Genomic DNA, 13,253 nt, shown 5'->3' on the forward strand with positions numbered 1-13,253 from the left:
TAAATAAACTTAAAAAATCTTTTAAAAAGAATTTATTGAAAATTTCAATAAATTCCAAAAAGAATAATAGATATCATTCTTTAATCATAATGTAATAAAATTAGAAATTAATAATAGAACCAGAAAATAAAAAGACCTTACTGTTTGAATACTTACAACTCCCCCTGGGTTCAAAAAGGGAAAAGAGGAAAAAAAGAAGAAACTGTAGAATATCTAGACAATAATGTTAATAAAAACTGCATATATCAAAATCCATAGCTAAACCAGTTCTCAGAGAGAAAATACACATTCAAAAATATTTATTAGTAAAAACAAAAATAAAGTAAGTAAATTAAACATAAAACTCAAGAAAGTTGGGGAATGGGGAATTATTCCTAAGAAAAGCAAAGGAAGAAATTAATAGAGAAGAAATAGGGGCACCTAGGTGGCTTAGTCAGTTGAGCATCTCTTGATTTCAGTTCAGGTCATGATCTTGTGGTCATGAGATCGAACCCTGTGTTGGGCTCCACACTAAGCATGGAGCCTACTTAACATTCTCTCTCTCTCTCTCTCTCTCTCTCCCTCTCTCTCTCTCCCTCTCTTGCTCTGCCCTTCTTCCCCACTGGCACTCTCTGTCTAAAATAAAAAGAAAAACAAAAATACTTTAATGAAGGAGAAATAAATGAATTCGAATATATACAAATTGTGGCACTAATAAGTAAATCAATTAGCTGATTCTTTGAAAAGGCTAAGAAAGAATGGGAGGAAGAAAACAAGAAAAAGAAAAAATATCACCAAAGAAAAACAAAGGAGATAAACAATTCACAGAAAAGAATATATAGAAGGTTCTTAAACATACAGCAGGATGTTAAAAAATTGGAACCTTCCTAGAGTGCTGGTTGAAATGTAAACTGTTATGATCACTGTGGAAAACAGTGTGGCAGCCCCTCAAAGGTTAAACCTAGTGTTACCAACAGACCTAGCAATTCCACTCCTGGGTATATATAGCCAAGAGAATGGAAAACATATATTCACACAAAAACCTGTACCTAAATGTTCACGGCAGCATTATTTATAATAGTCCCAAAGTGGAAACAATCCAAATGTCCACCAATAGATACATGGATAAGCAAAATGTGTTATATAATGAAATATTACTAGGCGATAAAAAGGAATGAAGTACTTATACTTGACATGGATGAGCCTGGCAATTATGAAGCCAAATGAAAGAAGCAGAAAGGCCGAAAGTAACGTAGTGGTTGCCTAGGACCAGGCAGTGAAAACTGGGGAGTGATTGTAACGGGCATGAAGGCTTTTTAGAGGTGATGAAAATGTTCTACAGTTGATCGTGATGATGGTTGCACAACTCTGTGAAATACCAAAAACCAGTGAATTGTACACTTGAAATGAGTTAATTGTATGGTAGGTAAATTATATCTCGAGCTATTATTTAAAGAAATAAAACTATGTGAGATAGCATTTTAAATATATTTTATCTTATTTTTTATCTTATTTTTTTAAAGTTTACTTATTTTGAGAGTGAGAGTAAGACGCAGAAGAGGGGTAGAGAGAGACAGGGGGAGAGAGAATCACACAGAGACAATCTGTCAGCACAGAGCTCAGTGTGGGGCTCAAACCCACAAACCGTGAGATCGTGACCTGAGCTGCAACCAAGAGTCGGACACTTAACCGACTGAGCCACCCAGGCGCCCTGAGATAGCATTTTTTAATAGTTCAGAAACCCCCCACCTTTTTGTGTTCAGAGAAACGGCTAACGGGTGTTCGTTTAAGCAGCACAAATGCTAAAACTGGAACAATACCAGAGAAAAGACTAACCCCAAAAGATCACCTCAGGCTCATATATGCAAGATAAGACCTGCCTCTACTCTTCTGCAATGACCATCTTGCTTTAGAAAACTACAAGTTCTCTTCCTCCTCCTTGAGGCTTTCCTCATTAATGAATGCTTTTCCTATTGCACTAGCCTGAATAAAATGATCTCCTTAATTGCTGGGTATATTTTGTCCTGGATGTTATTTAGACATAGGGTGCTCTTTGCTCTGATCTCTTTGGTTTGATTTTGTAAGCTACATAATTAACGTGTCAGTGGTCTTACCTTGGAATTATGAATCTGAACAAAGTGGTGCACCTATTTGAGTTTTGATAGTATGCGAAGTACATCACAGCCTAGTCTGGCACAGTTTACCTGTTTCGTTAGTCAAGATATGCTTGACAAATTGCGGTTTCTGTTCCAATTCCCATTCTTCAGCACTTACCTGGTCCCTGGTAGGTACTCAATAAATATTTGCTGGGGGCGCCTGGGTGGCGCAGTCGGTTAAGCGTCCGACTTCAACCAGGTCACGATCTCGCGGTCCGTGAGTTCGAGCCCCACATCGGGCTCTGGGCTGATGGCTCAGAGCCTGGAGCCTGTTTCCGATTCTGTGTCTCCCTCTCTCTCTGCCCCTCTCCCGTTCATGCTCTGTCTCTCTCTGTCCCAAAAATAAATAAACGTTGAAAAAAAAATTTAAAAAAAATGCATATTTGCTGAATGATTTTAAAAAATCAACATATTATAGGCAGGGGGGCAAAAATAGCACAACTTCTTTGATGGTTTTAGTCTGGCAAAATCTATTGAAAAATACAAATGCACACCCCCTTGACCTAGCAATTCTACTTCTAGGAATAAATCCTACAGATAACTCGCACATGTGCAAAGGGCCACTTAATAAAATGATTCTTTGCAATCACAAGAGACCACTAGGTTCCTAAATTTCTATCAGTAAGCTTAATTAAAACTGGTACATACACACAATGGAATAAAATGCAGATGTTAAAAAAAAAATTAGGAAGTTCTCATGATACAGAGTATCTCTGAGATCTATCTACTCAGTTCCAGCTACAATGCTTGCTTTGTTGCTCCTCATAAAGAGTACTGTCTGGGGGGTGCCTGGGTGGCGCAGTCGGTTAAGCGTCCGACTTCAGCCAGGTCACGATCTCGCGGTCCGGGAGTTCGAGCCCCGCGTCGGGCTCTGGGCTGATGGCTCAGAGCCTGGAGCCTGTTTCCGATTCTGTGTCTCCCTCTCTCTCTGCCCCTCGCCCGTTCATGCTCTGTCTCTCTCTGTCCCAAAAATAAATAAGCGTTGAAAAAAAAAATTAAAAAAAAAAAAAAAAAAGAGTACTGTCTGGTCTCAGGGACTTAGGGCAGGATATTATTTCCACTTTGAATGTTCGATTCCAGATTATATACAGGGCTCACTCCCTCACTCTCTTCAAGGCTCACCTCAAGTACCATTCAACCAGCAAGGCTTTCCCTAACCACTCTATGTAACATAGCAACAATCTCCACCACCGTATACCAACACATACATATACTCCTTATTCCTTTATCCTGTGTTTTTTTTTCCATACCACTTACCACATCACTATATATATATACTTGCTTATTCATTCCCACAAAAATGTAAACTCTATGAAGGCAAAGAATAGATCTATTTTGTTCACTACCAAATTCCAAATGCCTAAAAGAATGGTTGACATATAGTAGGTGCTCACTAAATACTTACTGAATAAATAAATATGTAGAAGTGGAGAAAGTAAGATACTGGGAAGTGATTTTTAACATACTTCTCTTTTTTATTTTATATTTTTAAAGGAGCTTCGACACCCAGCGTGGAGCCCAACAGAGGGCTTGAATTCACAACCCTGAGATCGAGAGTCAGATGCTTAACCGACTAGGCGGCCCAGGTGTCCCACATGTTTCTCTTTTTTTTTTTAACGCCTATCCATGCAAATGGTCCTGTGTGCAGGACGTATCTTTAAAAGGTTACAGAAGAAACAGATCGCGCTGGTTGCCTGCAGGTGGCTGGCAGAGAGTGGGAGGGAGGCTTTTCACTATACTTGTAGATTATTAACTGTCTGAAACTTTAATTTAAACGAAAAAGGAAAGCTCTCATGTCATTTCTTTTTTATAGCTCCACGTCGTGCTGCCGCATGGATGTATGGTAAGTCATTTCATCGGCCCCCTTTCGGTGGACAATTATTTCCAAACTTTTGCTGTTACACACGATGGAGTCTGGATATTTACTTTTCACATGTCCTAACAAATACGATGCTGAGGTCTTTTTATGACCCCCTAACTTGTGTTCTAAGTCTTTGCAGTTGAAAATGTAACCCACACCCCAGACTAAACAAAAGTTTCCTATAGGATTTGATGGCTGGAAGTGGGGCCGCCTCAGGAAGCAGAGGGTCCTGGGAAAGGGAGAAGGTAATTATCTTCATTAAACATTTTTGTATTCTCACTGATAAACTCACCCAATCCCTGAGCCTGTGCACATTCTACTAACTTACCACGATAGGGCCATCTTACAAAAGGGAGGGGGAATAAAACAAAATAAGAAGCTCCTACCCAGATGGCAAGACAGCTCGGTATTCCTAATTCACACAATGGAAAGAAGTCTGAAGTGGAAACTGAGAGTTCTGATTCTGTTACCGAGGAGCTATGTGACCTGGAGAAGTCCCTTCCCCCTCTCTGGGCCTCCATCACCTCATCCGTGGAATGCCCTCCCCTGACAGCTCTGCTCTCCAGGCAGGACCCTGTTTACTCCTTCCCCTTGCACTGATGCTCTAACACTACGCTCAGTGACTCGGGGCAGCCCCCAGATGTAGATCTGACAAGGCCGCCTCTTGACAGTGACCCCGCTAGGCGTTTCATGGACCGGGCTGGCTCTGCACTGCTTTGGGAGGGAAAAGCAAACAGAAAGACAGCTGCCTTTGTTTCCAGAAGTGGTCCTGCACCTACTCAGACTGACAGGTGAGCAGAGGCCCCGTTGAGTCCAAGGGTACAGTGGTGGGAACGCCAGAAACGGAGCACCAGGGCCCAGCCCCTCCAGGTTGCTCTGGCAGGACCCAGAGAGGCTGTCATGATTGAGTGCTCTTTGCAGCTCTTTCTCCAGTGCCGTCAGGGGCCCAGAGTGAGCTGGGAGGCCCTCCCTCCTGAAGAATCTGACAAGGAACCAGCTTCTTGGAATGTCTCCTCCCTGTTCTGCTTAAACTGAAAACACACTCTGGGAGAGAAGTCGATGGGCATATTTTCACCACCCTGACCCTGGAAAGTGCAAAAGGAGGGCACACACATTCTGATTCTGTGGGTCTGTACTTGAATCTTCATTTAGCAAAAAATATGAAGTTCCAAGGATTTAACCTGCTCAAGTCATGAATTTGAGAATAATTTTCGTGTTCATTTTCACAGTTTTTTTAAACGTTTATTTTTTATATGTATATATATTTTTAATGTTTATTTATTTTTGAGAGAGAGAAAAACGGAGTGTGAGTGGGGGAGGGGCAGAGAGCGAGGGAGACACAGAATCCTAAACAGGTTCCAGGCTCCAAGCTGTCAGCACAGAGCCCGACAGGGGGCTGGAACTCACCAACCGGTCGATCATGACCTGAGCCAAAGTCGGATGCTTAACCGACTGAGCCACCCAGGCGCCCCAAATGTTTATTTATTTTTGAGAGACAGCACAAGTGGGGGATGGGCAGAGAGAGAGGGAGACAAAGGATCTGAGGCAGGCTCTGCGCAGACAGCAGAGAGCCCAATGCAGGGCTCAAACTCACGAACTGTGACGTTTGACCTGAGCCAAAGTCAGATAGATGCTTAACCAACTGCGTCACCCAGGCACCCCATTCACAGTTTTTATCAGTAATTAAAAGTTCGTTAAATCAACAAACTGTGAAGTTCTCTGCTCACAAATTTTATCAGAAACTTGCTCAATGGAAAATTGCTCGCTTGCAGGGTTTCTGGTTTTTACCAGAAACATGATCTTTTTGATCATCTTTTTGAATACTTTTCTTTTTTTGCCTTTTTCCTTTTCTGATCTTTAATGTCATTTTTTCTAAATTGATCCCAACTTGATTTGTACTCATTCCCAAAGAGCTGAGTTTACAAAATACAGCTGTTTTTCTTTCAAAACATTCAAAATTATTAACATTACAAAGCAAAATACAAAAAATTTAATTCATATAAAAATTTTAAATAAAATGTATTTAAATAAAGCTGCATTTTGAAAACATGAATAGACACTTCTCTAAAGACATCCGGATGGCCAACAGGCACATGAAAAGATGTTCAGCGTCGCTTCTTATCAGGGAAATACAAATCAAAACCACACTCAGATATCACCTCACGCCAGTCAGAGTGGCCAAAATGAACAAATCAGGAGACTATAGATGCTGGAGAGGATGTGGAGAAACGGGAACCCTCTTGCACTGTTGGTGGGAATGCAAATTGGTGCAGCCACTCTGGAAAGCAGTGTGGAGGTTCCTCAGAAAATTAAAAATAGACCTACCCTATGACCCAGCAATAGCACTGCTAGGAATTTATCCAAGGGACACAGGAGTACTGATGCATAGGGGCACTTGTACCCCAATGTTCATAGCAGCACTCTCAACAATAGCCAAATTATGGAAAGAGCCTAAATGTCCATCAACTGATGAATGGATAAAGAAATTGTGGTTTATATACACTATGGAATACTACGTGGCAATGAGAAAAAATGAAATATGGCCTTTTGTAGCAACGTAGATGGAACTGGAGAGTGTGATGCTAAGTGAAATAAGCCATACAGAGAAAGACAGATACCATATGGTTTCACTCTTATGTGGATCCTGAGAAACTTAACAGGAACCCATGGGGGAGGGGAAGGAAAAAAAAAAAAAGAGGTTAGAGTGGGAGAGAGCCAAAGCATAAGAGACTGTTGAGAACTGAGAGCAAACTGAGGGTTGATGGGGGGTGGGAGGGAGGAGAGGGTGGGTGATGGGTATTGAGGAAGGCACCTTTTGGGATGAGCACTGGGTGTTGTATGGAAACCAATTTGACAATAAATTTCATATATAAATAAAAAAAAATAAATAAAATAAAGCTGCATTTTATATTAAAATGTTGGACTTTTTAAATTAAATCTTATTAAATATTGTTACAAAAATAAAACTTCATTAATTCTAGGATTTTAATGTCCACTTACTAAAGCAAAGCAAAGAATCTGTACCACACTTCAAATATTTTACAACCACAACTACACGTACACAAATGCAAGAAAAATATGAATTCTTTAGTATGGCAAAAAGTTCCCCAGACACAGAGGTATATTGTTATATAATGGTCCCTGACATATCACACCTCCCTGCGCCCAGCTCCTTTGCAATACGATTTTCACCATGCTTCCCATCAAGAGATAGAATCTCTTCTTTGGACCCCACTCCTTGGATCTGGGATCCCTTACTTCATTTGGTCCATAGAATGAGGCAGAAGTAACACTGTGCAGCTTGTAGCTTTTGCTTTCCTCTTGGGACATTTATGCCACTATGTAAAGAGGTCTAGAAGGTATAAGGCTATTTGGAGAACTGAGGTACCCCAGCCAACAGCCACCACACTGCCAAACATTTGAACAAAGCCATCTTGAACCATCCAGGCCCAGTAGTGCTGCTGCGACCCTTACGGAGATCAGCATAAAAACTGCCCAGCTGGCCTAGCCCAGAATTGTAAGCAAACTGTTGTTTTAAGCCACCAACTAAGTTTCAGTGTGGTTTGTTGCACAGCAATCGATAACTGACATTGATATCGTGTGCACCTATTGTGGATACAAGCTAATTCCTGAATGCCTCTGGAAGCACAAATGAGAACAAAAAAGGGAAAAAAATGGATGCTTGGCACCACTGAGAAATAATATTTAGTTACACCAGGACCCACTGAATTCATGCTCTCTGAGGGGAGGAGTGGAAGGCACTAGATAGAGGGTTTTGAGCTGAGGAGCAAATTAATTTGTCTTCTCTATTGACACATACCAGCCAATTAAATTCTTTCTCACTCCAAAGCAGTGACTATCTCCAGGGTCAGCAGGGGCACAACCTTCACAGGATTTGGACTCAGCAGCCTTTTGTTTTGAGACTTATAGGAGGAAATGTGGAGACTTTGGGTATTAGGTCATGAGCATTCATGTTCAGGGTTACAGATCACACTGTGCCAGCCCAGAACTGAATGCAGAATCTCATGGGAGAAAAGTTCCCATGTGACATTTCATTTCTTCCATTTGTGACATGTGGGGCCCTCTAAAATGTGGAGGCTCAGGATGGAGGCACTCTTGACTGATCTAAGGGCAATATTACCCTGGACCCGGTTTGGGAAAATGGTTGAGGCCTTGTTTTGGGATTTGCCTGTGAACAGTGACTAAGGAAATTTGGTAATGGCTATTAAAAGTTTAAGTATGCCAATCTCAACCCAGCTTTAGGGAAAATATCCTATAAAAATTAAAGGACCAATATATTAGGGTGGCTGTGCAAAAATGTTTAGCACAAACATTGTTTAAAGTAGGAAAAAGTGGAAACAATTTAAACATCATCAATAGGGAGATGGTTGAGCAAACTGGGGTCCATCCACATTAGCAGATGTTACACAACTGTTGAAAAGGTAGTTGTATCTTGACATATCTGACTGGGACTTGTATCTCATTTGGAGATTTATGCACTTTTTCATTCATTAGACATTTACTGAGCATCAGCCTGAACCTGGCACTCTTCTAAGTTCTAGGGATACAGCAGGGAACAAGACAAGGTTTGCTATTCGTGGAATTCACCTCTTAATGGAGAAAGACAGACCACAGACAAGCAAATAACTATGTAAGTAATGGTGGTAAGTAGGTGCTGTGAAGAATAATGAAGGTGGGTTGGGAGATAGAGTCTGGAAGGAAGTAAGGGAAGGAACTTCATGGCATTCAGGAGGAAGGACTGTCTAGACAGGAACAAGAGCCATGACTTGGGAGTGTGGTTGGTGAGCTCTAGGAACATCAAGTACGCCGAGGAAGATGGGAAGCCACTGAGGTTTCTGAGCTGAGAAGCACCGTCACCCTCTGGCTGCTGTGACAACAGACTCAAGGGGGCGGGGGAAGCCGAGAAGAGTGAAGAGCCTGCTGTCCTGACAGAGAGGGTGGAGCTTAACCCTGTGGCAGAAGCAGCAGGTGGTCACATCCCCAATCAGTTTTGAAGGGGGGTCTGCAGGATGTCCTATTGGAATTGGATGTGGGGGTGTGAGCAAGAAGCCAGGTGGCCAGGAAGTACTGTTAATGAGAAAAGCTAGCTTCAGAGCAATGTGAGCATAGCACGATCCTATTTTTGTTCAAGTAAACAACAAATGAAGCACCCACTCTTCCCTGTGCATGGATCTCTGTGTAGGGGTTATACAAGTATATTCATCTGCTAGGGCTGTCATAATAAAATACACAGACCAGGTGGCTTAAATAACAGAAATGTATTTTCTCACGATTCTGGAGGCCAGAAGACCAAGGTAAAGATGCAATCAGCGTTGTTCTCAGTGAGACCTCTCTGTCTGGCTTGCAGACCCCTGTCTTCTCACTGTGTCCTCTCAAGGCTCATCTCTGTAAGACCCCACCCATATTAGTCACTTAACCTTTACTACCTCCTTACAGACCATCTCCAAATATAGGTAGTGGGGGTGGGGAGCGGGGCTTTAACATTCGAATTTGGTAGCAAGGGACATGATTTAGTCCATAATGATGAATATAGAGAAAGTTGTGAAAGCTGACCCACAAGCAGTTAGCACGGATGACCAGAGGGGCTATGGGCCAGTTGAAGGTGTTTATGAACTTTTTTCCTTTCAATAGCTTCATTGGTTGCAGTGAGTACAAGTCAATTTAAAAATCATTGACAAGGTTTTTTTTTGTTTTTTTTTTTGTTTTTTTTTTAATTTTTTTTAACATTTATTTATTTTTGAGACAGAGAAAGAGAGCATGAACAGGGGAGGGTCAGAGAAAGAGGGAGACACAGAATCTGAAACAGGCTCCAGGCTCTGAGCTGTCAGCACAGAGCCCGATGCGGGGCTCAAACCCACAGACTGTGAGATCATGACCTGAGCCGAAGTCGGACGCTCAACCGACTGAGCCACCCAGGCGCCCCTTGACAAGGTTTTTAATATAAAAAAATTTCAAGAGAGAAAGAAAAGGCTACTTTGGCTCAGAATTCATTCCTGCACATAATTTTAAGGCCACCGTTAGCCTCTAGCTTGGAGATCCCATTCCTAGCTGCCAGTTCACTCTTGGCCTTGGCAAGGAAGGAGGGGTGCTCAGGGAAGCTCAGCATTTGGCAAGGGGGCTAAGGAGTCAAGGAGAAAGGAAATGAGCATGACTTCCCTCCCTGAATCAGGTGTGGGGTGTCTACAACGACAGGACCTCCTCCCCAGCTCTGGCAAGCAACGTGAGGGAGACGGTCTGAGATGGAAGTAATTAGAAGGAAGCCTTAGTGAATTCCAGCCAGTGAGGCCAGTGGAAGCCTCAGCAGGGGGTCCTGCCACCCCCTCTCCATAGGAGATTCAGAGCTGGGCTAGAGCTGGAAAGCACTGGCACCCCCTGCATGAAACCCTCCCTGGTCCTCCCAAGCTCTGGTATGCTAGTTTCCCTGGTCTGCCCATTAGAAAGGAGAGAGCCTGTGTCTTTCACCTGTGTAGACCCCTCCGAGCACCATGGAGGGCTTGCGTCAGCCCAGCACCCAGAGACTGCCTCCGGGGTTCTGAGTCCCCCGCTCTGCCACAGCGCAACCCCACTTGAGCAAAGCTGCTTGACCTCACTCAGTCCCAGCTGATTTTTAGTGGAGGCAGGAATATCTACCTCACAGAGAGGTGGAGACAATGTGCTTGTTTCTCTAACGTGGAACCTGCCCTGCAGACACACTCTGTCAGCGGGCACAACATGGTCACCTCGTGACAGAACCTGTTGTATGCCTCGCACTATATGCAGTACTCTGCACACGTAGGCTCTCTGGAGCCTCACAGAGACCGGGATCCATTTTACAGCAGAGGAAAACTAGGGAAGAGAGAAGAGAGGCAATTTGTCCAAGAGCACGTTGCTCCGGAGGAGTGGGCCCAGCTCGGGGATTCAGGCCCAGCTCTCCCAGCCCACCTCCAGATGCTCTAGGGGCTGCTGAGAAGCCTGCAGGATGTAATCTGTGTGAAACTACCTGGAGAAGCCCAGGCCCCTGAGTAAACACAAAGTATCGGTGTCTCTAACTGTTCATCCCCCGCAAACATTTGAAAAGGAGCTTGGAAACAAGCACAACTCCAAGTAGTTATTTAGTACACAAACCACAGACATTGTTAAACTGCTCTCTTGGCCTTTGTTTATGCAATAATTCACATCCCTCTGCTAATTACATCGTCTGGAACTCATGTTACTTGTGCTTCATTTATGCACCTCACCTGAGGAGCTCCAGTCTCCTGGGCATGCACGATGCCCACTCACAGGCATTGCTTGTCCCTTTTTGGCTGCACCTCAGATGGTCACATAGCCTCTAAAAAGCCTGCGGGACAGCCTCCCTGCCTCAGTTAGGGCCCCTTTAGCCAGAAGGGCCAAAGACATACCGAAGTTAACTCCTTCACCCTCCAAAAAGTAAATAAATAAAAGGGAGTTTATAGAAACGATTTCAATTCACAGCAACCCAAGAGAACCTGAATAGCCAGGCCAGTCCTGGTGTTCTCAGAGAACATCCTGGTTCTTCAGGTTCTCATAAGCAAATTTCCAAATTCTCTTACCTTCCTGGGTTAGGCCTCAGGTCCTAGGTGCATACCCTGCTGCTGTCAGCCTACCCCTAGGCAGGGATGTGTGGGATAAAACAAGACCCTTTGGCCAGAGAAGATGCTCCCAGAAGAGGAGTGGGTTAGACGGAGTGATTAACCTTTGTCCAGGACTGATAGATGTCACTGGAAGTGTGACTTTAAGGGCTAAAATGAAGAAAGTTTCAGGCAAACCCAGATGAATTAATCACCAGTGCCACCAACAGCCACATCTGTTTCATGTCCCTCTATCGTGAATTCTGAGGAACACATTTTTTCACATGAAATCAGGCTGTGTCAAAATCAGCAGTGTCCTACAATGGCTGTTAGCCAGGATCACAGCTGAGTTCTCTGGTAGAGGATATGTGTTTGCCGGTCACTTCTGGGACACCAGCAACCTGAGGTCACCTTGCACTCATTTTCTGTTTGACTTCTTTAGGCTACACTGACAGTGCAGATTCAGACCTCACACCTCCATGAAGACAGGCTTGTGGTCCGACTTCTCAGGAGAGAATTGTTTTTCTCACTCTACACAGTGCCAAGATGGAGACATGCACATTTCCAGCCAGTCTCTTCCTTGGGAAGATTTCTTTATCTCTGGTGTCCCAGCTTTTATGTGGAGACTCTCTCTTCAGCAGTTCTCTGGCTTAGTGGTACATAACAGTGCAGCTTACAGTTGGTATTGTCTCAGATTAGGTGCCATACAGGTGATCAAGCCCCAAGAGCCCACACAGGGGTGGAGGGGCAAAGGGATGTTGTTGGTGGTTGAAGGAGACACAATGCTTGATGCACTAAGCACTCAGGACTGGATCCAGAGAAAAGAGAAACTGTTCTCCCCAACAGGCCTCTTGGCCATCATAAGCCTCTCTCTGAGCTCAGGGGTCACTTCACAGACCACTTCACAGGGGTCTAAATGGCCCGGCAGTCTATTTAGAAACCTTCTATTTTTCTTTCTTTTTTTTTTTTTTTAATGTTTATTATTTTGAGAGAGAGAGAGAGAGAGACAGTGTGAGTGGGGGGAGGGGCAGAGAGAGGGAGACACAGAATCCAAAGCAGGCTCCAGGCTCTGAACTGTCAGCACAGAGCCCGACGCAGGGCTCGAACTCCCAGACCGAGAGATCATGACCTGAGCTGAAGTTGGACACTTAAGCAACTGAGCCACCCAGGAGCCCCAGTTTAGAAACCTTTACCAGTTTCTCTAGACAGGTCAGTGTTTAGAAACTTTGATAGCTTTCTCTATAAACACAGAGCCTATGTGTTTGAAGGTTGATAATCCCCTCCTAACAATCGCTTTTGTAGAAAACCCAGGGAAGCAGAACTGGCAAAGACAGAAAGAGGGAGAAGCAGTATTTGAACTTGGAAACCAGCATCCATGTTTTCTAACCCCAGATTTTCCTTCAGTTGCCTGCCTAGCATTTTCTGGATATATGATGCCCAGTTCCTTCTATCAGTTGATATTCCTGAAGGAAACCCTCAGCCCAATGCTCCTTGTTCTCACGGCCAGATCCCCTCTCCTTGTGGCTTTCCAGGCCCCCAATTTGTCTTTCCTGACTATCATCTCCCAACTTCAAGGGCTAAGCTCCCTCCTGGCCCAGGGCAGAGATTGAACCCTCCTGCTGCTCTTGAAGGCATCCTTTGGCCTGAAGACCAGCCGCAGTGAAAGCC

At 43.7% G+C, this 13,253-nt stretch overlaps 1 long non-coding RNA gene across 1 annotated transcript in view; it reads right to left on the reverse strand.

The window, feature by feature from the left end:
* The window catches only part of LOC121022303 (uncharacterized), a 122,991-nt gene that overhangs the window by 78,776 nt on the left and 30,962 nt on the right, over positions 1–13,253 (reverse strand). The gene's annotated exons all lie outside the window — the stretch shown is intronic.

This window comes from Herpailurus yagouaroundi, unplaced genomic scaffold (assembly GCF_014898765.1).
Source record: "Herpailurus yagouaroundi ecotype Mexico unplaced genomic scaffold, PumYag 391, whole genome shotgun sequence".
Taxonomy (NCBI): domain Eukaryota; kingdom Metazoa; phylum Chordata; class Mammalia; order Carnivora; family Felidae; genus Herpailurus; species Herpailurus yagouaroundi.